The following is a 27,527-nucleotide window of genomic DNA, read 5'->3' as shown; positions in this document are numbered from 1 at the left end:
ATTACTCCTTAGAGTATTTCTTCTAGGTGTTTAAAGCAACAGAACTATGAATTGTTCTTGATTACATGACATAAAAATGGAAGGAAAATGCTCTATGAAATTCCTTTCCCTAGTAGGGACTTTCATGGTCAGGTCATCATTAGGATCTAACAGTGGAGTTACACTACGTGTTTTTAAGGTGACTAGGGTTGTCCACCTATGTCCAGACTTCTTCATACATTGAAAGTGTACTTACACATACACATGCACATACATGCACGCCACCTTGCCTTCAACAGAGGAAGAAAATGGGCATTAGTCTATTTCCTTAATACTCTGCATCCTTTTTCTTTCCTCTGATATATGAAGGAGTGGCCCTTTTTGCAGACATCTAAACAGAGGAGCCTGGTGGGCTATACAGTCCACAGGGTCACAAAGAGCTGGACATGACTGAATAATAATTTTTTTTTAAAGAAAGAGATTACTTAAAAAAAAAATAACACACAGTTGCTTTAGAAAACAATCTTGGCACTTCTTCAAATGCACGCATAGAGCTACCATAAGACCCACCAATTCCACTCTAGCAAGTTTTATGTTTTTGATTGCACAAAACATATATTAGCATGGTTATATTATATTAGCATGGTTGCTCAAAACAGAGATAAGCAGATAGTGGAGTAAATATGTGTTGGGGAGTGGTACTTTTTCATTCCTAATGATCCATATCAGATACTTCGCACCTCATTGTGCTTATGTGTAGGAGTGTGTGGGGACATGGGGGTAGCTGGAGATAGTCCATAGAGCTTTGTTACATTATTACAGTAAAGGAATGGGTTACTAAAAGTTTAGGGTGACTAAAAGTTAGGCAGACGTGGCTCAGTACAAAAGGCGATCTTTCATATCCTTCAGAGTGTTTGGGGATTATATATGATGATAAAATTATATACATTGGTAAAATCCCAGAACTTTGCCTGGCATAAGGCAGGGGCTCAGTGGACATCAGTCACCTTTCCCTTCCAATCTTTTCCCTTTTATAGATAGACTTTATCTACATCACAGCATTTCCATTCTGTTCACTTTTTCAACTCTCCATACTTCAAGGCCTCTGGGATTTCTTTTTCCTGTAAAAAAAAAAAAAAAGTGTAGCTTAAGAAAAAAGATCTCATACTAATTTACATCTGAATGTAAATGTATGAATATACACTACCCATGCTCCCTCTCTTGGACAGAATTTTAAGCCTGATATCAAACTGTAGAACAGAGGGTTAAATCGTCTGTGAAGGACATTTCAGGAGTCAGAATGAAATTGGAGATGTTATTGTGGAAAGAAAAAGACTCTTCCTCCATGTTCCTAAATTATGCCAGTTTAGTTGTTTGCCTCTTCCTCCACGCATAAGAGAGAGATTCTTCTGTGCGGTGGGTTCGGGTGTTTATGTGTGCATTCCATTTGGGGACGAAGCCTAGACAACACTGGTTGACATACAGCTGAAAAGCATGTGGTATGCATCTCCTTTTAGAAGCTAATAAATAGCTTGGCCACAATCCTTCCTACGGAAAGAAATATCACAGAGCCCTTCCATCCATTCTGGTGCCAAGTAGAAAGAAGAACAACTCAGAATTCTTTCATTAAAATAGTCTGGAAATCCAAAATAAGAATTTTTCACATTTCCTGTGGTTTCAACATATCAATCTTCTAAATAGTGAACTTTCCTCAAATTAAGATTGGAGTCATTTTTTTCAGCCAACTTTTGTACACCACCAGAACATATTTGTAAAAGTTTTGAAAACCACTATTATCTTAGCAGCTTTCTCCAAAATTTCTTCTTTGGAAAGGAACTGGTTTTATATAAAAAAGTACCTTAGGAAGTCCTGGGTGTTGAAAGGTTGAAAGTATGGTACTCTGTGGGCATACATAAGCAGAAGACAATCCAAAGGAGAAGAAGAAGAAGAAAAAAAGAATGAAAGAAAAAGCGAGAAAGGGAGCTTGACAAATTTCCACTAGGAATGCGTAGGATAGGGGAGAAGAGACGGGAAGCCCATCAGCTTGAGGGGAGGCTGTTGCCCAAGCTGGAGTGCATCTAAAACACATCTTTAAAGACAGATTTGGCTAATAAGCAAATGGTGCCTATGTTGCTTTATGGGCTTACCATGTGTCTCAGTAGTAAAGAATCTGTTTACCAATACAGGAGACACAGGAGATGTGGGTTCGATCCCTGGATCAGGAAGATCCCCCTGGGGGAGGAAATGGCAACTTACTCCAGTACTCCTGCCTGGAAAATCTCATGGACAGAGGAGCCTGGCAGGCTACAGTCCATGGGGTCTCAGTCAGACATGACTGAACAACTGAACACACACACATGCATGTTGCATTCTAATTACTTCTCTGCTTTTACAAATTGCCAAAAAAGGCCCATGAGCGTGGAGTTTTGTAAACATCAGGGATTGTTCCATACCTAGTTCAAAACAGGGTCAGCTTAAAATTCATGGAATTAATTGAAATTCAGTGTAAATTGCTCAGTTCAAAGTTTATCATGGGCATGTAAGTCCCCTGGGGATTTGCAGAAATCTTGGGAAGGATTGGACTTTCCACAGAATGTAAATGGGGAAATCGAGTCAGTCATATCTACGTTACCTAAGTCATATCTTAAGTTGTCATTTCAGTTACAAATCTTTTGTGCAGATGAGGCCCACATGTGATGTTCTGAGCTTCCTGGCTCATAATTTGCATTTTCAGACTGACTCTCAGTGGTTTTATAGCCTCAAGGAGGCTCTTGGGAGGGCAACGTGATTTTTTTAAAATAGTCCCTTTTATATATACTGGAAAAGGTGTGCCTTTGAATGCATTTCTCTGAATAAAATATATTTTTCCAAAGCTCCTGAGGTTGAGGAATAGTTCTATTTCTCTCTGGCTCCTTTCAACTTTGCACATAACAGAACAATTCAGGGCTTGTCTTCTTCACAGCACAAATCCTTGAATGAAGATTGATTTGAAGAGAGTGGGGGAGGGAAGACAGTAAAAAGAGAACTGGATACTAACTTATTCTTACTTTCAGGATAAAAAGGCTCTACTCATCCCCCAAAATTCCACAGGGAATTGAAAAGGGGGAGAGAAACAAGATCATATTGTTAGCACAGAGCTGTTCCCAAATGTCATATCATGGGGCCACATTCACATGATGGCTGAATACTGAAGAAAAATATCCCAAGAGATTCCATAGGGTGTGGAAGCAGGCCAAAAACTTTTTTTTCTCCCCCTGTGGGACCTGAACATCAATATTTTAAAAACAGGCCCGGGAGGAGAGTTAGCACATCTTAAAAAGCTACCACACTATCTAGATATAAAAAATTCATCCACAATTCTCTGTGGCTATTTCTGTCTTCTTATTCAGGACTTTGGGGTCTTAAATATGACACAGATCCAACTTTAGGGAGGTGTTTAAGATCCAGTAGAAACTCTTGAGGTGTGCATGAGTCCCTCTTAGTCTGCTTCTCTCCTTAAGTCAGAGTGTGCTGTGATGTGTGTGCCTTATTTTTCATAGCTCAAGAAAGGACAGATGAAAACCCAGAATCAAATAGAACTGAATCTGGCTGGGCAGCAGCTAACTAGTAACAGATGATTTGTGCTCGGAGGTCATACCTACTGGGACCAGATGACGATGGTGATGGTGATGATGTCCACAGTTTTTTGAGTGTTAATACCAGGCACTACCAAAAAGCCTTAATATGCCTGGTTTCATTAAATTCTCACCATAATCCTAGGAGGTAGCTGTTATTTTTCCATTGTTAAGATGAAGAAGCTGAGGCTCAAGTTTAAATAACTTGTTTAAGGTGTTAAGCTAGCTAGTAAATAAACCTGCGATTTGAATTCAGGAGTGTCTGGCTTGACCACTGTGCTACACTTTAAGGAACCATGGACTGAAATCACCCCACCTTGGCCAAGCATGATAATAACCATTTGCATGAGTTGTCTCACAACAGGTGGCCCCGGTGAGAAACATTATGCTGCTATGGAAAATTAACTGAGATAATTTGGGAGGGGCCAAACGGAGGGCTTCCCTGGTGGCTCAGGTGGTAAGTAATCTGTCTGCAATGCAGGAGACCCAGGTTCAATCCCTGAATCAGAAAGATCCTCTGGAGAAAGAAATAGCAACCCATTCCAGTATTCTTGCCTGGAGAATCCCATGAACAGAGGGGCTTGGCAGGCTGCAGTCCATGGGGTCACAAAGAGTCAGACACGACTGAGTGACTAACACACTGGAAAGGAGGCAGGAGGTGCCAGCCCTTAATGTGCCCTGCCAACCTCCCCAGAGCTCTCAGTCTGGAATCCACCTTGGCTGAGAGATGTGCCTGCCACCAGGAAGGGCCCTGAGTCAGACCAGATATGAGCAAGAGGATTGGCCAGAGACAGCCCGGAAACTAACCCCATCACCATACAACCTGAGAGCGCAAGTCATGTGACTGAGCAGTTCTCTTGGGTTCTCACCCTGCTGCTGTCCACCCAGGTGCCCCTTTCCAAAAAAGTCGTTTGCTGTCAGTATAAGTGAGACACTTGGTCAATTCCTTTCCAACTGTTAGACAAGAGCACACTCGGGCTCTTGGGCTCCCTTCCAGCAACAACAGTGCCTCTCTATTAGTATCCTGAGTGCTGGCTCCTAGTGGAAAGGGAAGTAAGCTTCTGTATCAACAAAGGGACACAATAAGTAAGGGAAGAACCAGTACTTCCCCTTTCCACCAAGATCCCTCCCCACAGAGGACCAAGGATTCTCTTATCTCCATTTATGACTTTTCATCAAAACTAGCTCTCAAGTAAAAATTTAGTTTACTCAATCAAATTATGCAAGCTACAATAAAAATGATTAACCAACTCATGATGAGGTTTGGAATTTCTATGAGGCAAAATCTTGAGCCCAGCAAATTAATCTATAGCAGCAAATTTTCAGACTTAAGAAGAATTGAAATGTTTTCAAGTTGGAATATGGGGAGAAGGAAGGATTTTTTCCCCACCATCAAATCAACTCAATCAAAGCATTTTTCATGCATCCATTCTGAGATGGAAACCTCTAAAAAATATTGGTAGGCCCACTTTGAGCTTCCAGTGGACCTACTATAAAAGTTGCCCAACTTGTTTTCCAAAAGGCAAAAAGTATTTCGGATACATCTGGATACTGTCCAGCCCCACAACCTCTCCAAAACAGCTTTTGAAATCTATTAGAAAGTGTGAAAAATGATCTTTGGGATATTTGGGAATTTGTCTTGCAGATTTCCTCCCCAAACATCCTGTAAGGGGTGGGGAAATGGTTTAGTTATCTAGAGTTCTTATGCCCTGGGAATTCTAATATTTTGGGGGGATTTTAAAGAAATTTTTTAGATATTTGTTTCAGATTTCTTTCAAGATCAGTAACCAAATGAAATTGGAAAGTTTTGAAATACCATTTGCAAGCTATTCTGGATGTCTTGACCAGGCTGAAAGAACTTTGCTTGCAAAATTGCTATATTTCTTTTTCTTTCAGGTTTTATAGTGACTTGTTTAGTTTTAGGTCATCAGCCAGAGAGGAGGTAAATGCCCTGTGGACTTAATATGCAAAGGATGCTTGCTTTTGTTCCCCATCTCTTCAACCTCCAGAGAAATCCCCAACCTAAAAGAAAACAAAAGAAAAGAAAGACTATTTTTGTGGGGTAAGGTAAAATGACTGTGAATTCCTAATGCCTTCAACAAAATTTAGGTTCAATATATTTGTTCAGAAGTTAAACCTTCTGAACAAATATAGCTCCAAGTTAAAACTTGGAGCTATCATTGGTTGTACCATTCCACTGCTTTGTAAATAACTTTAATCCACTTTCCAACTCTGCTGGTTATTCTAAATTTATGTTCTTGTATTTCAAGGCCCATCATTTTCATGAGTCACCCAGTCATGTAGAGTGCAAGTGTTTAAAGGCTGGGATCAAGCCAAACAGTTTCTGGGTTCTTCAATGCCTTCATAGACCACTCTAGCCAGTATGGTAACCACTGTCTTATTTCCCTGTGGGACAATCTGTAAAGGTGAGGTAAAGAGGGACAATAACTAATAGAAAATCTATTCTGTGCCAAGCATACTGCTTCACACCTTAAACTTCAGTCCTCGCCAAAACCTTATATGGTAAATATTATTAACCATGTTTTTCAGATGAGGAAGCTAAATCTTAGAGGGTTAATGTAAATAGCAGAAGGACATAAATGCTAAGGTAAGGTCAAAGTTGAATACAGGTCTTCATCTCCTAAACTTTGCTCATCCTATCCTAACACATAGCTTCCCCAAGCTGCAAAGCCTCAGTGAAAGACAGATTCAGGAAAAAATGAATCATAGGAAAGGCCTCTGCCTGGTCATGATCTTCATATTTTTCAAGACCCAGCTAGCTAACGATGCCCAGAATACGTGTCAACTTAGCCCTGCCTTGGTATAATGTTTCTGGGCTCATTTACAGTATGGAGTTCATTCCTGATTCATGAGCTGACTCTGGGCTGTGTTCTCCAGGCTGGAGTTACCTCTGGCCCCGTGGAGTCTCTACTCCTTCTTTTAAGGAGTGAACTTGGGTTCACTGGATATTGACTCCTTCTAAATGAAGTCTATTAAATTTTTTTCCTAAAACCAGTAATTGAAAAATCCATTAGCAGCTCAAGATTTGGGAAGAGAATTCTTCTATTACCTAACTAGAGTTCAAGTAATACAAGCAAGAAAATAATAATAAACAAATGATAGCAACCAAAGCTACTGGATGCTCTACTTTCTTTAGTCTACCATTTACAATAACCGAAAAGAAATCAGCAACTCTACATTCAAATTACTAGCAGAATGCCCTGTAATTATGCCAATTGCATGTAAAATTTTTGGCTGCTACAGAGCAGAAGTTGGGGTGAGATGATATCAATAATTCAGTTAAAAATTAGTAGTTATTTTAAGCTAGCACATACATGGCAGGTGACAGGGGAGAGGAGAAAGAACTAGTTTTAATTTAGTCCCTTCCATGATCTATGAATTTTGCGAGGCATGTTCACATAAATAAATATATTATTTATATATACATATATATTATTCTTACATTCTCATAAAAACCACATAAGGTAGGTGCTATGGCTCTCACTTATAGAGGACATAGATGCTCACAATATTTTTTAACTAACTTATTCTGCTGTGAGTCCAATCATTTAAAGCTTTGTTGATATCATATAGCGCTAAGTAAAAAAAAAAAAAAAAAGCAGCCCAGAAGGCACTATCTTCACATGAATTCCTGAAAGAGACAAATTGGAGACAAAATTCTCCTTTTGATTTCTTTTTTTTTTTTTTAATTTTATCTTATTTTTAAACTTTACATAACTGTATTAGTTTTGCCAAATATCAAAATGAATCCGCCACAGGTATACATGTGCTAATTCAGGATCATGGAATGAGCATATGTGTTTATTGCCTCTTTTTACTAAGACTCCATTAGAGGATTTTTTTTCTTTTTCAATTTATCTATTTTTTAATTGAAGGATCATTGCTTTATAGAATTTTGTTGTTTTCTGTCAAACCTCAACATGAGTCAGCCATAGGTATACATATATCCCCTCCCTTTTGACCCTCCCTCCCATCTCCTTCCTCTTACCACCCCTCTAGGTTGATACAGAGCCTGTGTTTGAGTTTCCTGAGACATACAGCAAATTCCCGTTGGCTATTTTACATATGGTAATGTAAGTTTCCATCTTACTGTCTCCACACATCCCTTCCCCTCTCCCCATGTCCATAAGCCTATTCTCTATGTCTGTTTCTCCATTGCTGCCCTGAAAATAAATTCTTCAGTACCATTGTTCTAGATTCTGTATATATGTGTTAGTATACTATATTTATCTTTTTCTTTCTGACTTACTTCACTCTGGATAATAGGCTCCAGGTTCATCCACTTCATTAGAAATGACTCAAATATGTTCCCTTTTATGGCTGAGTAATATTCCATTGTGTATATGAGCCACAACTTCTTTATCCATTCATCTCTCAATGGACATCTAGGTTGCTTCCATGTTCTAGCTACTGTAAATAGTGCTGCAATGAACACTGGTGTAAACGTGTCTTTTTCAATTTTGGTTTCCTCAGGGTATGCCTAAGAGTGGGATTACTGGGTCATATGGTGCTTTTATTCCTAGTTTTTTTAAGGAACTTCCATACCGTCATCCATAGTGACCGTATCAATTTAATTCCCACTCACAGTGCAAGAGCATTCCTCCACACCATCTCCAGCATTTATTGTTTGTAGACTTTTTGATGATGGCCATTCTGACTGGTGTGGGGAGATATCTCATTGTGGTTTTGATTTGCATTTCTCTAATAATGAGTGATGTTGAGCATCTTTTCATGTGTTTGTTAGCCATCTACATGTCTTCTTCGGAGAAATGTCTGTCTAGGTCTTTTTCCCACGTTTTGATTGGGTTGTTTGTTTTTCTGGTATTGAGTTGTATGAGCTGCTTGTATATTTTGGAAATGAATCCTTTGTCAGCTGTTTCATTTGCTACTATTTTCTCCCATTCGAAGGGTTGTCTTTTCACCTTGCTTATAGTTTCCTTTGCTGTGCAAAAGCTTTTAAGTTTAATAAGGTCCCACATGTTTACTTTTGTTTTTATTTCTGTTACTTTAAGAGGTGGGTCATAGAGAATCTTGTTTTGATTTATGTCATTGAGTGTTCTGCCTATGTTTTCCTCTAAGGGTTTCATAGTTTCTGATCTTACATTTAGATCTTTAATCCATTTTGAGTTTGTCTTTGTGTATGGTGTTAGGAAGTGTTCTAATTTTATTCTTTTACATGTAGCTCTCCAGTGTTCCCAGCACCATTTATTGAAGAGGCTGTCTTTGTCCCCATTGTATATTCTTGCCTCCTTTGTCAAATATAAGATATCCATAGGTGCATGGGTTTAAGTCTGGGCTTTCTATCTTGTTCCATTGGTCTATATTTCTGTTTTTCTGCCAGTACCATAGTCTTGATGACTATAACTTTGCAATATAATCTGAAGTCAGGAAGGTTGATAGCTCTAGCTCCATTTTTATTTCTCAAGACTGCTTTGGCTATTTGGGTGTTTTGTGTTTCCATATGAATTGTGAAATTTTTTGTTCTAGTTCTGTGAAAAATGCCATTGATAATTTGATAAGGATCACGTTGAATCTAGATTGAGTTTGGTAGTATAGTCATTTTCACAATATTGATTCTTTCTACCCAGAAACATGGACTATCTCTCCAATTGTTTATGTCCTCTTTGATTTCTTTCATCACTGTTTTATAATTTTCTGGGTACAGTTCTTTTGTCTCCTTAGGTAAGTTTATTCCTAGATATTTTTTGTTGTTGTTGTTGTTGCAATGGTGAATGGGATTGATTCCTTAATTTCTCCTTCTGATTTTTCATTGTTAGTATATAGAAATGCAAGTGATTTCTGTGTATTGATTTTGTATCCTGCAACTTTGCTAAATTCACTGATTAGTTCTAGTAATTTTCTCATACTATCTTTAGGGTTTTCTATGTACAGAGTCATGTCATCTGCAAACAGTGAGAGTTTTACTTCTTCTTTTCTGATCTGTATTCATTTCTTTTTCTTCTCTGCTGTAGCTAGGACTTCCAGAACTATGTTGAATAATAGTGGTAAAAGTGGACACCCTAGTCTTGTTCCTGATCTTAGGGAGAATGCTTTCAATTTTACCATTGAGAATGATGTTTGCCATAGGTTAGTCATATATGGCCATATATGTTGAGGTAGGTTCCTTCTATGCCTATTTTTTTGAAGAGTTTTAATCATAAATGGGTGCTGAATTTTGTCAAAGGCTTTTTCTGCATCTGTTGAGATTATCATCTGGTTTTTATCTTTCAATTTGTTAATATGTGTATCACATTGATTGATTTGCATATACTGAAGAATCTTGGCATCCCTGGAATAAACCCAACTTGATCAGTTCAGTTCAGTCGCTCAGTCATGTCCGACTCTTTGCAACCCCATGAATCGCAGCATGCCAGGCCTCCCTGTCCATCACAAACTCCCGGAGTTCACCCAAACTCATGTGCATCGAGTCGGTGATGCCATCCAGCCAGCTCATCCTCCGTCGTGCCTTTCTCCTCCTACCCCCAATCCCTCCCAGCATCAGGGTCTTTTCCAATGAGTTAACTCTTCACATGAGGTGGCGAAAGTATTGGAGTTTCAGCCTCAGCATCAGTCTTTCCAACAAATACCGAGGACTGGTCTCCTCTAGGATGAACTGGCTGAAACTCCTAGCAGTCCAAGAGACTCACAAGAGTCTACCCCAGCACCACAGTTAAAAAGCATCAATTCCTCGGCGCTCAGCTTTCTTCACAGTCCAACTCTCATATCCGTACAGGACCACTGGAAAAACCATAGCCTTGACTAGATGGACCTTTGTTGGCAAAGTAATGTCTATGCTTTTGAATATGCTATCTAGGTTGAACATAACTTTCCTTCCAAGGAGTAAGCATCTTTTAATTTCATGGCTGCAGTCACCATCTGCAGTGATTTTGGAGCCCAAAAAAATAAAGTCTGACACTGTTTCCATTGTTTTCCCATCTATTTCCCATGAAGTGATGGGACCAGATACCATGATCTTCGTTTTCTGAATGTTGAGCTTTAAGCCAACTTTTTCAATCTCCTCTTTCACTTTCATCAGAGGCTTTTTAGTTCCTCTTCACTTTCTGCCATAAGGGTGGTGTCATCTGCATATCTGAGGTTGTTAATATTTCTCCCGGCAATCTTGATTCCAGCTTGTGCTTCTTCCAGCCCAGCGTTTCTCATGATGTGCTCTGCTTATAAGTTAAATAAGCAGGGTGACAATATACAGCCTTGACGTACTCCTTTTCCTATTTGGTACCAGTCTGTTGTTCCATGTCCAGTTCTAACTGTTGCTTCCTCACCTGCATATAGGTTTCTCAAGAGGCAGGTCAGGTGGCCTGGTATTCTTATATCTTTCAGAATTTTCCACAGTTTATTGTGATCCACACAGTCAAAGGCTTTGGCATAGTCAATAAACCAGAAACAGATGTTTTTCTGGAACTCTCTTCCTTTTTCCATGATCCAGCGGATGTTGGCAATTTGATCTCTGGTTCCTCTGCCTTTTCTAAAACCAGCTTGAACATCAGGAAGTTCACAGTTCACTTACTGCTGAAGCCTGGCTTGGAGAATTTTGAGCATTACTTTACTAGCATGTGAGATGAGTGCAATTGTGCAGTAGTTTGAGCATTCTTTGGCATTGGCTTTCTTTGGGATTGGAATGAAAACTGACCTTTTCCAGTCCTGTGGCCACTGCTGAGTTTTCCACATTTGCTGGCATATTGAGTGTAGCACTTTCACAGCATCATCTTTCAGGATTGGAAATAGCTCAACTGGAATTTCATCACTTCCATTAGCTTTGTTCATAGTGAGGCTTTCTAAGGCCCACTTGACTTCACATTCCAGAATGTCTGGCTCTAGATGAATGATTACACCATCGTTGATTATCTGGGTCATGAAGATCTTTTTGTACAGTTCTTCTGTGTATTCTTGCCACCTCTTCTTAATAACTTCTGCTTCTGTTAGGTCCCTACCATTTCTGTCCTTTATTGAGCCCATCTTTGCATGAAATGTTCCCCTGGTATCTCTAATTTTCTTGAAGAGATCTCTAGTCTTTCCCATTCTATTGATTTTTTTCTACTTCTTTGCACTGATCACTGAGGAAGGCTTTCTTATCTCTCCTTGCTCTTCTTTGGAACTCTGCATTCAAATGGGTCTATCTTTGCTTTTCACTTCTCTTCTTTTCACAGCTATTTGTAAGGAGTCCTCAGACAGCCATTTTGCTTTTTTGCTTTTCTATTTCTTGGGAATTATCTTGATCCCTGTCTCCTGTACAATGTCATGAACCTCTGTCCATAGTTCATCAGGCACTCTATCAGATCTAGTCCCTTAAATCTATTCCATGGGGTGAGCTTTTTGATGTGTTGCTGAATTTTGTTTGCTAAAATTTTGTTGAGAATTTCTTCATTTATGTTCATCAGTGATATTGGCCTGTAGTTTTCTTATTTTGTGTTGTCTTTGTCTGGTTTTTGTATCAGGGTGATGGTGGCCTCATAGAGTGAGTTCAGAAGTGTTGCTTCCTCTGCAATTTTTTGAAAGAGTTTGAGAAGGATAGTCTTTAGCTCTTCTCTAAATGTTTGATAGAATTCTCCTGTGAAGCCCTCTGGTCCTGGTCTCTCATTTTTTGGGAGACCTTTGATTACAGCTTCATTTTCGTTCCTTGTAATTGGGTTGTTCATAATTTCTGCTTCTTCCTGGTTCAGTCTTGGAAGATTGGACTTTTCTAAGAATCTGTCCATTTATTCCAGGTTATCCATTTTATTGCCATATAGTTGTTCATAATAGTCTCTTATAATCTGTTGTATTTCTACATTGTCTGCTATAACCTCTCCTTTTTCATTTCTAATTTTGTTGATTTGATTCTTCTCTTTTTTTTTCTTGATGAGTCTGGCTAAAGGTTTGCCAATTTTTTTATCTTCTCAAAGAACCAGTTTTTAGTTGTATTAATATTTACTATTGTTTCTTTCATTTATTCTTTATTTATTTCTGCTCAGATCCTTATGATTTCTTTCCTTCTGCTAATTTTGGGGGGTTTTGTTCTTCTTTTTCCAGTTGTTTTAGGTGTAAAGTTAGGTGGTCTATTCAATGTTTTTCTTGTTTCTTGAGGTAGGATAGTATTGCTATAAACTTCTCTCTTAGAACTACTTTTGCTGTGTCCCATAGATTTTGAGTTGTCATGTTTTCATTGTCATTTGTTTCTAGAAATTTTTTAATTTCCCTTTTGATTTCTTAGTAACCTGTTGGTTATTTTGAAATGTATTGCTTAATCTCCGTATGTTTGTGCTTTCTACAGTTTTTTTTTTTCTTGTAATTCATATCTAGTCTCATAGTGTTGTGGTTGGAGAAGATGCTTGACATGATTTCGATTTTCTTAAATTTACAGAGGTTTGATTTGTGACCCAAGATGTGGTCTACCCTGGAGAATGTTCCATGTGCATTTGAGAAGAAGGTGTATTCTTCTGCATTTGGATGGAATGTCCTGAAGATATCAATGAGATCTATCCCATCTAATGTATCATATAAGACTTGTGTTTCATTATTAATTTTCTGTTTTGATGATCTGTCCATTGGTATGAGTGGGATGTTAAAGTCTCCTACTATTACTGTGTTACTGTCAATTTCTCCTTTTATGTCTGTTAGTGTTTGTCTTATGTATTGAGGTGCTCCTATGTTGGGTGCATAGATATTTACAATTGTTATGTCTTCTTCTTGGGTTGATACCTTGACCATTATGTAGTGTCTTCCTTATCTCTTGTAATCTTTATTTTAAGGTCTGTTTTGTCTGATATGAGGATTGCTACTCCAGCTTTCTTTTACTTCGCATTCACATGGAATATAGTTTTCTATCCTCTCACTTTCAGTCTATATGTGTCTTTAGGTCTGAAGTGGGTGTCTCCTAGAGAGCATATACATGGGTCTTGTTTTTGTATCCATTCAGCCTATCTGTGTCTTTTGGTCAGAGCATTAATCCATTTACATTTAAAGCAATTGTTAATATATATGTTACTATTGCCATTTTCTTAATTGTTTGGGGTTTGATTTTGTAGATCTTTTTCTTCGCTTGTATTTCTTGACCATAAAAGTCCTTTAACATTTGTTATAAAGCTGGTTTGGTGGTACTGAATTCTCTTAACTTTTGCTTGTCTGAAAAGCTTTTTATTTCTCCATCAATTTTCAGTGAGATTCTTGCCAGGTGAAGTAATCTTGGTTGTAGATTTTTCTCTTTCAGTACTTTAAATATATCTTGCCATTCCTTTCTGGCCTGCAAAGTTTCTGCTTAAAGGTCAGCTGTTAAACGTATGGGTATGTTACTTGTTGTTTTTCTCTGCTGCTTTTAATATTCTTTCTTTGTGTTTAGTCTTTGCTAGTTTGATTAATACATGTCTTGGCATGTTTTTTCTTGGGTTTATCTAGTATGGGACTCTGTGCCTCTTGGACTTGATTATTTCCTTTTCCATATTGGGGAAATTTTCAACTATAATCTCTTCAAAAAATTTCTCATACCCTTTCCTTTTCTCTTTTTCTTCTGGGACTCCTGTAATTCCAATATTGGCATGTTTGATATTGTCCCAGAGGTCTCTCAGAGAAGGCAATGGCAACCCACTCCAGTACTCTTGCCTGGAAAGTCCCATGGACAGAGGAGCCTGGTAGGCTGCAGTCCATGGGGTCACTAAGAGTCGGACATGACTGAGCAACTTCACTTTCATGCATTGGAGAAGGAAATGGCAACCCACTCCAGTGTTCTTGCCTGGAGAATCCCAAGAACGGTGGAGCCTGGTGGACTGCCGTCTATGGGGTTGCACAGAGTCGGACATGACTGAAATGACTTAGCAGCAGCTGCAGAGGTCTCTGAGACTATCCTCAGTTCTTTTCATTCTTTTTACTTTATTCTGCTCTTCAAAAGTTATTTCCGCCATTTTATCTTCCAGCTTACTGATTCATTTTTCTGCTTCAGATATTCTGCTGTTAATTCCTTCCAGAGTGTTTTTAATTTCAGTAGTGTTGTTTGTCTCTGTATGTTTATTCTTTAATTCTTCTAGGTCTTTGTTAACTGATTCTTGCATTTTATCCATTCTGTTTTCAAGGTCTTTGATCATCTTTACTATCGTTAATCTGAATTTTTTTTCCAGTACTTTTCCTATTTCCTCTTCATTTATTTGGACTTCTGTGTTTCTAGTTTGTTCCTTCATTTGTGCACTATTTCTCTGCCTTTTCTTTCTTTCTTCTTCTTCTTTTTTTTTTTTTTTTTTAACTTATTGCATTTGAGGTATCCTTTTCCCAGGCTTCACGGTTGAATTCTTTCTTTCTTTTGGTTTCTGTCCCCCCACTAAGGTTGGTGCAGTGGTTTGTGTAAGTTTTGAATAGGGTGAGATTTTTGCTGAGCTTTTTGTTTTTTTGTTTGCTTGCTTGTTTTGTTTTTCATCTGATGGTTAAGGCTGAGTGAGGTGGTAATCCTGTCTGTTGATGATTTGGTTTGTATTTTTGTTTTGTTTGTTGTTGTTTGGCTGAGCCACCTGCACAGGGTCCTACTGGTGGTTGGGTGATTCCCGGTCTTGTATTCTTGTATTCAAGTGGTTTCATTTGTGGGAGTTCTTATTATTTGATACTCCCTAAAGTTAATTGTCTGGTAGTCTGGGGTCTTGGACTTAGTGCTCCCACTCCAAAGGCTCAGAGCTTGATCTCTGTTCAGGAATGAAGATTCCACAAGTGGTTTGTTATGATGTTAAGTGAGATTAACACAAATACCTCCCCCCCCCCAAAAAAAAAAGAAATCCAAGATGAACCCCAGACAAATGGCAGTTACAAATCAGGCAAATACTAATTGAAATAATGGAATATATATATATATATATATATATATATATATATATATACATCCATAAGCAAAATCAAAACAGTCCAATAAAAATAAAGTACAATAGATTGACCCAGTGAACAAAGAAAACCAAAAATTTTATCTACCAGTTAAGAACAAAACTAACTTAAGCACAAACTGGAAACAAAACTAAAGCAACGTGACAACTGGGGCATAAAGCACTTAGAGCAAAACTAACAAATGTGTTGAGAGGAAAAGAAAGAAAGAAAAGAAAGTAAGAATAGATATGCAAAGCTAAATAGAGGTAGATGAAGATTTGTATACATTAAAGATTAACTCCAAGGGGAAAAGAACAGTAGGAAAGACAAACAAAGTAATGTAGAAAAAATAATAATAGTTTAAAAAATTAAAAATTATAAAGAAAAAAAATAGAAGAGGAAAGAAAAAAAAAAAATGAGAACTGCAAAAGCCCAATGTAAAGACAGAGGTTTATAACAACTATAAAAAGTGTGATTGAAACAAAAAACTCAAAAGCTGAATTAGATTTCATCATGCCAATAAAATCAACAACTGAAACGGAGAGTTGGGGTTGTGGGGGAGGGGAAAAAAAGCAAAAAAAAATCCAGGAGAATCTACAGAACAAGTCAAAACATGAGAATAATAAATGTTTTTCCTGAGTCATTGCTGTCAGAGTCCTTTCCCTTGCTGGGAGTGACAGCCCTCCTCACCTCCCTAGGATGCCCTCCAACACTGTGCTGATTTCTGGACCTGCTGTGGGGGCAGCTCAGATTCTAATCTGGTCCTACGCCTGGGTATTGTTGCCTCTAATGTCAACAGCTGTCAGAACTAGTGTGTTTTCTTTTGTGGGCGCTCTCAATGTCCTTTTATATATACCATAGACACAGATTCTGCCTAGTTGATCATGTGGATTTAATCTGTAGCTTGTACAGCTGGTGAGAAGGGTTTGGGTCTTCTTCCTTAGCTGCACTGCCCCAGGGTTTCAATTGTGATTTAATTTCCACCTCTGCATGTGGGTCATCCACTGGGGTTTGCTCCTGAGGCTGCCCTGGAGGACTTGGATTTGCCCCTGTGAGGTCCAGATGTGCAGGTGGTGCAGCTTCTTGGGTTCCAGGGGTTCTGGCAGCACCAGGTACTCAGGGGAGTCGGTGGCTAGGGCAGCAGGAAATATAGTGCTCTAGAATGCAGGGCAACCAGTATTGGCCAATACCTTCTAGTATTCTTTCTTGGAGAACCCCCCTGGCAGGCCACATCCCACAGGGTCGCAAAAAGTTGGGCATGACCAAAGTGACCGCCACCTGCATAGATGCAATAATTTTTTTTTTTTTTTTTTCGCCTGTGGCAGCTCTGCCCCAGTGAGGGTTGAAAGTGAAGGTAGCACAGCTGCTTGGGTTACAGGGATGGCGGTGGTGGCACCAAATGTGCAAGGACATGGACTGCCTCAGCCACTGGAGTTATGGCCCTATCAGTCTTTTCTTGAGCCTCTGGTAGCTGGTGATCAGAAGGCCTCTTTGACCAGTCTTTCTCCATAGATCTGCCCATCTTGCACTTAGACGGCTCCCTTGCCTGGGGTCCTTCTCTGTTGTTTTGCACGTCAGGCACTTAGTGGGCGCCCACCCCCTGGCTGGGGTCCTACTCTGTAGTTCTGCATCAGTCACTTAAAGGAGCACCCTGGGTGGCGTCCTACTCTGTAGTTCAGCGTGTCAGTTGTTTGGTGGACCAGCCTCTCTATCGTTCAGCTGCTGATGCTGGCGTGTGTGGGGAGAGGCTATGGTGATGGCTCCACCCCCTATGCATGACTCAGGAGTATCGCCTTGCTTCCATGGCTGCCTGACTTTCCTCCACGGGCATTTCCCACCACAATCTCCTCCCTCACATCTCCTTGATCCATCTCTTCACAGTCAACAGCAGCCCTCACCCTGGGATTGCTCTACAATCCCTAAGCTCCAGCTCCCAGCCACTGCATCTTCTAGGGGACCTGCATCCCTCTCCAGGTGATGTATGGCTGTGGCAAGGACTGTCTGATTTCATTCCATTTAGGCTGCCACAAACCAGCTGTTTCACTCTCAGCCTTAAATGTTTGTCCTCTGACTCAGACAATTGCCCCAGTGTGGGGATCAGACTCCTGCTTTGGTTCTCCTACCCACCGAGGGGAGGTACAATCCAATCCAGTACTCCTGTTTTTCCCCCTGGTTCCTTCGTCCCACTGAGTTTTGCATGATCCTATATATTCTGGAGTTGGTGATGGACAGGGAGGCCTGGCGTGCTGTGATTCATGGGGTCACAAAGAGTCAGACACAACTGAGCGACTGAACTGAACTGATACATTCTTTTCTGCTGGTCAGTTCTCCTCTCCACCCTCAGCTGGTGGTCTGCATGCACTTCTGTGTCTGAAGGTGTGTTTCTGATGCATCCCTGGAGAGAGATGTACTCCACACCCACCTACTCCTCCGCCATCTTGTTCTTCCAACCAGGATTTTTTTTTTTAAGCAAAAAATCATCAACAATGAAATGAATAGGAGGAGGATGAGAGATTTCAATGAATTTGTAGGCTACCAAAAGTGGAAAGAAGACCATCAACTAAGGAGCCAATGGAAGAAAGACACAGCCTTGAAGGTGAGGGAAATGCTGCAGCACATCAGGTAGGGGGCCAGCAAAATCAAGAGAGACTCTGGATTCAAAATCTGGGAGTGGAAAACTCACTTTTCATTGTAAAAATAGAAGGCCTATACATAGAACAGGTGATCCCAGACATAACTTTCCTTCAGCTCCATATGCAATACAAATGCAGGTCCTTGCCCACAGGACAATCATCAGAGAGCTTTTTTCAAAACAGGGCAGCATGAACTGCAGGGGGAAGAACCAAGCGCTGGTGTCAATATTAATGACCCAGAGTAAGACCCTCCTCATTCATTCCTTGGGGCTCTCTGCCTTTATCTCAGTACTCGGAGCATCCAGCTTGGAGAAAGCCTACTAGCTGATGCAACCTGAGGGCTTATCCAGAGCTCCTGGGCAGTGGACTTATTGGTAATTCTTACATCTGGAGAAACAATAAAAATCACTAGATATTTGAGAAAGTCTGCAACAAGAAAGAGAAACACCAAGATAAACAGACATGTTGGTCATTCCCAAGAGGAATAAGAGAGCTTAGGGAATAGATGAGAATTTACAGAACAAGACTAATTTGGTATACTCAGGAGTACTCAGGAATATTTGGCCTGGATAAAATAAGAATTGGAAGTTATATTTTAAAAATAAAGATTTTTTTGAAGTTAAAAATGTCATGTCAAAATTGAACATTCAGTAGATGGAGTGTAAGGCGAGGTTGAAGAAAACTTCTAGAAAACAGAATTAAAGATAGTTAGGAAGAAAATGTGAGCAAAAATTAAAACATATTAGAGATTAGTATTAAGAGATCTGACATTTTATTATTAAGAATTCTAGAGAAAATAGAGATAAAAGAGGCAAGAAATGATAAAAAACAGAAAACATTTTAAAGTTTGAGATTAGCAGGTACAGACTGCTATATATAAGGTAAATAAAGAACAGGGTTCTACTGTCTAGCACAGGGCACTATATTCAATGTCTTGTAATAAACCATAATGGAAAAGAATTATATGTATGTGCATGTGTGAGACTGAATCACTTTGGTATATACCAAAAACTAACATAACTTTGTAAATAAACTGTATTTCAATGAAAAAAAAGTTCCCCAAATTGATAGGATAGTATCTTTAAATACAAAGGGCTCATCAGTGCCCAGACTAATAAAAAAAAGACACTTACCCCTCAACACAATATAGTGAAATTTCAAAACATTGAAGCTTAAAAGAATATCCTACAATTTTCCTGAGATAGGGACAGAGAAAAAAAATAGATAAACTAAATAAATCATAGTATGAAGCAAAGAGCTAAGTGTCTGAAGTCTACAAAGCCAGAATCAAGAATATAAGCATATTATTTAGGATAACCATCAGAGAATCCTAAAACTAAAGTCATTAAAAATTGTTTTTCTCTGAGGAACAGGACTGATGGAGGTGAATCAGGAACCATGGGTTGGATTGTGACATTTTATGTTAGCATGAAAGTATTACTTTGGACAGAATACACACACAAACACACACATCACATTTATTATAAATATTAGTCATAATCAATATACACTAGAGCCCATGTATACTATAATCTATGTATTACATGAAATACTATGCATGCATGCTTAGTTGCTTCAGTTGTGTCTGACTCTTTGTGACCCTAGGGACTGTAGCCTGCCAGACTCCTCTGTCCATGGGATTCTCCAGGCAAGAGTACTGGAGAGGGTTGTCATGCCCTCCTGCAAGGGATCTTCATGTTCCCAAGGACTCAACCCAAGTCTCTTATGTCTCCTGCATTGGCAGCCCACTTCTTTACCACTAGCACCACCTGGGAAGCCCCATAAAATATCACATGTAGTTAATAAATATATTATCACTGCATGTGTATGAAGCTAATACTTGGAGGCCGTAGTTTATTACCTACCCTTTGAGAACAAACCCATCAAGCAATGTCTCTTACACCATAACACCTAAACAAGGTTTATTCTTGCCTGTATGTATTACAGTGCACACATAATTACTGATGGATTTGATACAGAGCCATAAAATCATACCCCACAAGGTCTCCTAGTGGCCTGGAAAATAAACAAGCCTCCTACCAGCACAACTTCCAAATAGTCAGTGGCTTAGGCTGAGCCAACAGGATATAAAAACAGTTAGTTGAAAAGTGGAAATTTCAAGCTGAAAAACATTTGGGATTTTCTGATCTCAATTGAATGTTTTTTTAAAAACTGAATTTCGTCAAACCTGTTTGTGTATATGGGGAGTGAGCCATAGGCACTAAGGAACATTTGACTCTTCATGCTGCTAAACATGCTGGGAGAAAGAAACTTCTGGAAGCTGCTTGAATTATTTTGAGCCACAGTGAATTCCTTTAGGGAAAGCGAAAGTTTCCAAACTGATCCCTTTGAAGCATAACAGATTGGTCTCACGTGGGAGATGGCCACCAAGTAATGGAGTCCTTGCTTCATGGGAGAGACTAGAAAAAGGCAGGGCTGTGGAACCTAAAACATTTGGCAAACTGAGATCTAGAGGTAATGTGAAAAGAAGAGAGAGTTAAAGTGAATGTACAAGAGAGGACAGAAAAGCAGGAGTAAGAAAGATGAGATGTGAGAAATACATACATAGAAATGCGGTCCAGTTCTGAGAAGCACTGGATTCATTCGGCTACACCAGCACCTGTTTGGGGCTTAAGCTGCCCCTTTTCAGTTGACTATGCAGAAAGCATTCCTCAGAGTTCGAGCATGGTGCAGGCTGTACTATTTCACTCACAGCTGATAATTTCCCTAGAGGCAGGTGAGATGCAGGAAGACAAAACCAAGGACTCACAAGAAAAATTGCATTAGTGGAGAAGTGGAGAGTACAGGGGGACTGAGTAGGCGAAGCTGGCCAGTAATATAATAATTCAAAGACCACAGGTAAAAACAGTCCCCTGGGATGGGGCAGTTTGTCAAGCACTCAGTCAAGGAAGGAAAACAAGAAGCCAAAAATTGTGGTGAAATTGTTTTCCTGAAAGAGGAGCTGCTATAAATAGAGATATAAATAGGGATAGAAAGAACAGAAAAACATCACAGCAAGCCTGCATTCAGAATGAGATGCAGATTCGAGCTCCTTCATTCAGAATGAGATGCAGATTCGAGCTCCAAGAAGGAAGATCTTAGATACGACTCTCCCAGGTATTGAGAAGGGAGCCACCAAGGTGATGGGAGCTTCAGAAAATCTAAAAGCCTTGATAGTCTATGATTAATTCAAGTTTATGTGTCAGGTAGAATCATAGACTCGGTGATGCCAATGTATTTTTGATCTGAAGATTTTTCCCCTAGGAGTGGAGGATAAGAATGTTAATTTAGAGGAGGATGTTAGGGGCAGTTACCCAGGCACAATATTGAAAGGGGGTTTCTGGAAAGGCTTTGAGGGTACCCCCCTGTGCTTCATTGATCTTTCTGTCCTTTTTGTTGAGTACAGGTGGGACGCACTCTCACTTGAGACTTGTTTCCAGGTGATGGACATGGGAAAGGTGATGGCGTGTCACTCCCAGATTTGCTTTATGTTATATTAGACTCCATTTCAGCAGACTGGGTCATGAAACACTCTTTGCTGGCTTGATAAAGAGGATGGCCATATTGATGAAGTCCATGTGGCCAGGAATGATGGCTGACCCCTGGAAGATGTGAGGAAGCTCAGGACCTGAGGTCAGTCCTTAGCCTGCAGCCAGTAGAAGGTGGTGCACTTGGTCATACGGCCACAAGAAAATGAATTCTGCCAACAACCTGAATGGGCTTGGAAGTGAACTCTTCCCCAGTCAAGCTCCAGAGGAGAATGCAGCCCAGCCGACACCCTGACTTCAGTTTTGTGAGACCCCAAGAAGAGGACTCAGTTCAGCCCAATGTCCAAATTCCTAACCCATGGAAACTGTGAGATAATAAATATGTGTTGTCTTAAGTTGCTAAATCTGTGATATTCTGTTAACCAGCTATAGGAAATAAATACAGTGGGGGAGGAGTAGGTAAAGGGAATTGAAGAAAAATGTCAGATAACTTCTTCTAAACAGGAAATAACAAGGCAGCCATGATGCTGAGGGTTCATCTCATCACCAATAAATAGCATTTACTCTTCCTTGGTGTCCACTGCCCCTTGGTCTAACAGTAGGCTTTTGTCACCTCTGAGTTGTCCCCTCTTTCCTTGAGATAGAATCCATATGTTGTACTATTGGCCAAAGGATGACAAAAGGTATTCCTCCTAGTTTTTCATTGTAGGTAGTCTGAGCCCATGCAAAGGTGTGAAGTGGGAAAGTGTGTTCCTGTATTCTTTGGATAGCTTATCCTCCCATGCAGAACCCTGCACAAATAGCCTCTTGCTACTATCCTTTACATGCCCTACCCATGCTCCATACCTTTTTTAATTTCCTTCTTTCCCTTAATTTTGTCTGTTTCTATGTTCTATTCCTTAGACCCTGCTTGGTATCATTGAATTCATGCTAAGTTCAATCATCTGATATCAATTTATAGAATCATCTCACTGCAATAACATTTATGCTTTTTAAAAAATACCTTAAAAAAAAAACTCGAACCAGTGGGAAACTCAAGAAACTGGTGAACAGATATATTGCCCAGTCAAGACTCCCAAGGCCCCATAAACCACACCATTTAGGGACAATGAGAAACAGCTTTCCTGTCTGTTCCAGAAGACTGCCTCACATTTCCTTCCCACTAGGGGCCTCTTGTTGATTGGGCCTATATTAAATGGCTATATTATGTTTATTCCAGGAGCAGCAGCAGCAGTATCTGTTGAGTGTCTGGCAGGTGTCAGACTCCACTCACCCACCATGTGTAAATGTGGATGGACAACTTGCCTTATGCTCATCACAGATATACCTCTTGTATCTTCTAAGGGTTTTCAGCAGTCACTCTTACTGAATGTATCTCTGAGCTGTAGAGAAATGTGCCTTTCTTATTGGAGCAATGGGAGAGAAGCCAGGAGATGGAACTCAGCATAGGTTTGAACAAGTGGAGTCCCCCTTCAGGGAAGGTACCTCACATCCTACTACAAGGAAGACTCAGAAAAGCTCCATATCACCAAGGAGACTCAGAGACCCTCTCCACCTAGACCTCACTGTCTTGGTCTCTAAGCCCTTGTGCAATATGCCATCTGCCTGGAATGCCTTCTCTTACTCTACTTGAATCTATGGTTAGTTTAGGGATATGTACACATGCACTGCTGCCTTAACTGACTTTAGAGTGATGAGGCTGCCTACTCTGGGCCCTCATCAGAGCAGCAATATGACATTTAAGACGCTGTCCAGAAATTGTCTGAATTGTCTGTCTCCCTGACCAGACAGTAGGCTTCTTGAAGATATGGGTTGGATCTGTTGTCTTTTGTCTTCAGAGCCTAGCTCAGTGTCTAGCCCTAAATAACTGAGTTGTAGCTTAGAGAATGAATGAATGCACAAATAAGAAGCAAGGATCTGATCTGTTCAAGCTGAAACTGAGAAAAAGAAAGAAAAAGGAAATGATTCTACAAGAGCAAGAGTTGAGAAGGAGGTGAAGTTGATAGGTGTACTGTATTAAAATCAGGCCACAAGTTCTTTGTCCCATTCTGCCCTGTGTGATTTTTGGGCAGCCAAGGTACTTCATGACATTTCCAAAAGGGCATCTGTGAAAACCACTCAGCTGAGGGCAGAAAGCCAGGGCTTTATTAACAGAAATTTTGTGGTTGAGAAAGTATTGCAAAACAGTGCAATAAGTAGGTTTTACTTTCATGACAGTTTTTGATTATTTCCTACAGTCAAAGTATTTTATAAACACTTATCTATTATATGTTTACAAGTTGATGTTGATGAGGTCTAATTTTTTTCCCCATATTAGACTTTGGATGGGAGATGGAAACTCCTTTTCTTTAAAAAAATAAGTGAACTTGTTTACTTCTATTAGTCATATTGACTTGTATTAGAAAGAGGTGATGTTACAAGGTGTTCTACATTAAATAGACCCACAAATAATCTGTTCCATCCTGTCCTATGTAATTATTGGACAGCAAAGTTATTTTATGACATTTTCCAAAAGGGTGGCTTAGTTACATGTGTTTTACTATAACTTGAATATTCATTGAAAATAAGTGTCATGACACAGTTAATCAAATAACACCATTTTTATAAATAGTTATGAATGATATATTGATCCTCTCTCCTTCTTCAAGGTTTTGCCAGCTACACCTTCTATGGCAGTACTACCCACCATTGCTCACATACTGAGCTACAGTCCCCTGATCTAATCCAGGCCTGTTAGTTAGTGTTAGTCACTCAGTCATGTCCAACCCTTTGTGATCCCTATGTAGCCTGCCAGGCTCCTCTGTCCATGGAATTCTCCAGGCAAGAATACTGGAGTGGATAGCCATTCCTTTCTCCAGAGGATCTTTGTGATCCAGGGAGTGAACCTAGGTCTACTTCACTGCAGGCAGATTCTTTACCATCTGAAGCACCAGGAATCTTTTGAGATGTGCTCACTATTTCCATTGTGCTGGGAGCTCCCCTTCTACCTTTGAGAACAGCTATACCTATTTTTTATTAATTAGAAAAATCTCTTCTATCATTTCTATGAACTTAGCATGGACAAGAGTTTTCCATCTTGAGAACGGAGAAAACCTCTATGAATAATTATGCAGATATCTAAAGGGAGAACATTCCAGACAGAAGAAACAACTTGTGCAAAGGCCCTGGGGCAGAAGTGTGCTTGGCAAGAATAGGCAAGAGCCCAAGATGGCTGGATCAGAGCAGAGTCAGCAAATGATAACATAATAGAATATGAGCAGCAGGATATAAGGAGGGCTGCAGCTTGTGGAGTCTTGAGGCCATTTTATGGACCATGGCTTTTACTCAGAGGAAGATGGTAAAGTATTGGAGGTTTATGAGCAGGGAAGTAAGATAATCTTAAGACAGCTGCTCTAGCTGTCCACTCTAGCTGGACAGGGAGGCCTGGCATGCTGCAGTCCAGGGGGTCGCAAAGAGTCAAACAAAACTGAGTGACTGAATTGAACTGAACTGAACTCAAGCTGTCATGGTGAGAATAGACTCAAAGGAGAAGAATCAGTATGCTAATGCAAAAACCCAGATTGGAGATGATGGGTCAGACCATGGTGGTAACATGGATGGTTGTATTGTAGATATACTTTGATGGTACAGTCAACAGGATTTCCTGATTTACGAAATGAAGAGAAAGAGAAAAAGACAGGAGTCCATGATGACCCCAACGCTTCTGGTCTGAACGCAGAAAGGAAGTGTTGGCATCAAAGATTTGGGATGACTATGAGTGGAATAGATTTACAAGAGAAAATCAAGAGTTCTGTTTCTGATGTATTAAGCTGAAGATGTTGACTGGGCAAGTCTAGATTTCAACAGGGAGGTATATGCTTGAAATGGCACTTAAGGACTTGAGATTGGGTGGGTTCACCAAGGTAGTGAGTTTGGTTAGAGACGGGTAGCGGGGCAATGGTCAAGCCTGGGGCACTCCAATGTTAAGCAGTCTGGAGAAGAGGATCTAGATAAAGAGACTTAGAAGAAGCAGTCAGTGAGGGAAGAGAGAAAAAAGAAAATTCAATTGAAACATGTGCTGTATCTTAATTCAGTACATTATGTAACAATCTAGATTGAGAAATTGGAACTAAACTGAGATTGTTCTTCACTTTGAGGAAAACAATATGATGCAATGGATAAATAATGGGTCTAGCCTATGATGCAAGTACTTTTAAAATTACACCCTCTACACCTTACCCCCACAAACTCAATGCAGTACCTGACAGTCTGTGTAGAAAGCTACCTTGGATCTTTCCAGTTGTTGCTGAAAAGAAAGTTCACTATATTATTAGTATTTTCAGCCATTTTTAAAGAAAACTGCTAAATTATTTTTAAATGAATGAAAATCAGTTTGGTTTGTTGGTGAGAATAGTGACCATAGGCAACTGATGAGCACCCTAGGATCTGGCACTTTCTGTACTCAGACAAGGAAAGGTCTGCCTGGAGAGAATTCAGGATGGCTAGGTACAGGTTCTAGCTTATAGAAAATAATAATAAATTAATTTTCTGAAAGCAGCAAAATAGAGCAGAAAGTAGAGTCCCCAAAGACCTCCTGTCCAGGTTCTACCTTTTTTCCTTAGACTTACTCTGTGCCACAGGCAATTTGATTGATTGAGGTTTCCATTTTCCCACCTATAAATTGAGGGTGCCCAGTTGTCTCTGACTCTTTGTGACCCCAAGAACTGTAGCCACCAGGCTCCTCTGTCCATAGAATTTCCCAAGCAAGAATACTGGAGTGGGTAGCCATTTCCTCCTTCAGGGGATCTTCTCAACCCAGGGATTGGATTGAACCTACGTCTCCTGTAGGGATTGAACCTACGTCTCCTGTAGCTCCTGCATCAGCAGGCAAATTCTTTACCACTGAACCACCTGGGAAGCCCAAATTGAAAGTAGGATGAATTATATTAAAACTGAAGTTTTTTTCAGGAAGGTGTTCTTAATGTCTTATTAGAGGTCTTATTTAAGGTCTTATTAGAGACCTTAAAAAGAAGGTTGAACCTATGTCTCCTGTAGCTCCTGCATCGGCAGGCGAATTCTTTACCACTGAGCCATCTGGGAAGCCCAAATTGAAAGTAGGATGAATTATATTAAAACTGAAGTTTTTTTCAGGAAGGTGTTCTTAATGTCTTATTAGACGTCTTATTTAAGGTCTTATTAGAGACCTTAAAAAGAAGGTAGGTTTCTTCTCTTGAGTCCTTGGGAGCCAGCTGCAAATGACTGGGATTGGATGAGTTATAAAGACACTGTTATTTAAAAAGCAATGAGATCAGTGCTTCCACATCTATAAATATGTGTGATTGCCCCAGGGGAAATGTGCCTGCCTACCAGCGCCAGCTCATAAAGGTGACCATACAAACACTAGGCGGGAGCTTCAGTTTCCCCATGAGGCAGCAGCCAAGTCTCATGATTTGTGACACAGCTATCAGGGCTCCCAAGACTGTCTCTTGGCCCCTTGACCTTGGGGCAGGTGGGCCGAGCGGGACCCTTCCACCAGCTCCCGGACTCCTGCTTGGGCCCATGAATCTCATGAGAGGCAGTGAGGTAATGGCTAGATCAGCACACCAGGCTTCCTGACGTGACCCCAGGCAGTAGGTCCAGTCTGTCCATAGAGGGCAGGGCACTGTGCCAGAAAGCACTTCAGCCTACTGACTGGTGTCTATTGAGCAGGATGAATTCAGTTCCTAGACTCATATTTTCCATGGCTTCTCTGGCCAAACTCTTGAGGCTTTGAAAGAAGAGGGAGGTCAACTAAGCTAACTGCCTTTAAGAACTGTCCCCACGCTGCCCGCTGAAGGAATTTCAAACCTCAAGGCCACAAGCTCTCCAAGCCCCAGTGTGACTCCAATCGGATTCCTGAAAGGTGGCTACAGCCGGAGAGAGCCAGGCAGACAGATTCAATAAGCTCTGGACCTGATGGGAAATCCGATGCTGCAATCAAAACG

General features: G+C 40.1%; 2 long non-coding RNA genes across 2 annotated transcripts in view; one reads left to right on the top strand and one right to left on the bottom strand.

The window, feature by feature from the left end:
* Nucleotides 1-600: 600 nt before the first annotated feature.
* The window catches only part of LOC112579725, a 67,860-nt gene continuing 40,933 nt past the window's right edge, over nt 601-27,527 (bottom strand). The window contains exon 4 of the long non-coding RNA XR_006545426.2: nt 601-1,100. This is a non-coding gene — a long non-coding RNA (uncharacterized LOC112579725). The remainder of the gene's footprint in view (nt 1,101-27,527) is intronic.
* On the top strand, nt 20,539-21,959 carry LOC112579726. The gene is made up of 2 exons (XR_003104062.3): nt 20,539-21,193; nt 21,483-21,959. It is a non-coding gene; the product is annotated as an uncharacterized LOC112579726 (long non-coding RNA).

The sequence above is a fragment of the Bubalus bubalis genome, chromosome 16 (assembly GCF_019923935.1).
Source record: "Bubalus bubalis isolate 160015118507 breed Murrah chromosome 16, NDDB_SH_1, whole genome shotgun sequence".
In the NCBI taxonomy this organism is placed as follows: Eukaryota; Metazoa; Chordata; class Mammalia; order Artiodactyla; family Bovidae; genus Bubalus; species Bubalus bubalis.
Note: the sequence above shows the minus strand (reverse complement) of the source record. Positions and strands in the feature narration are given on the sequence as shown.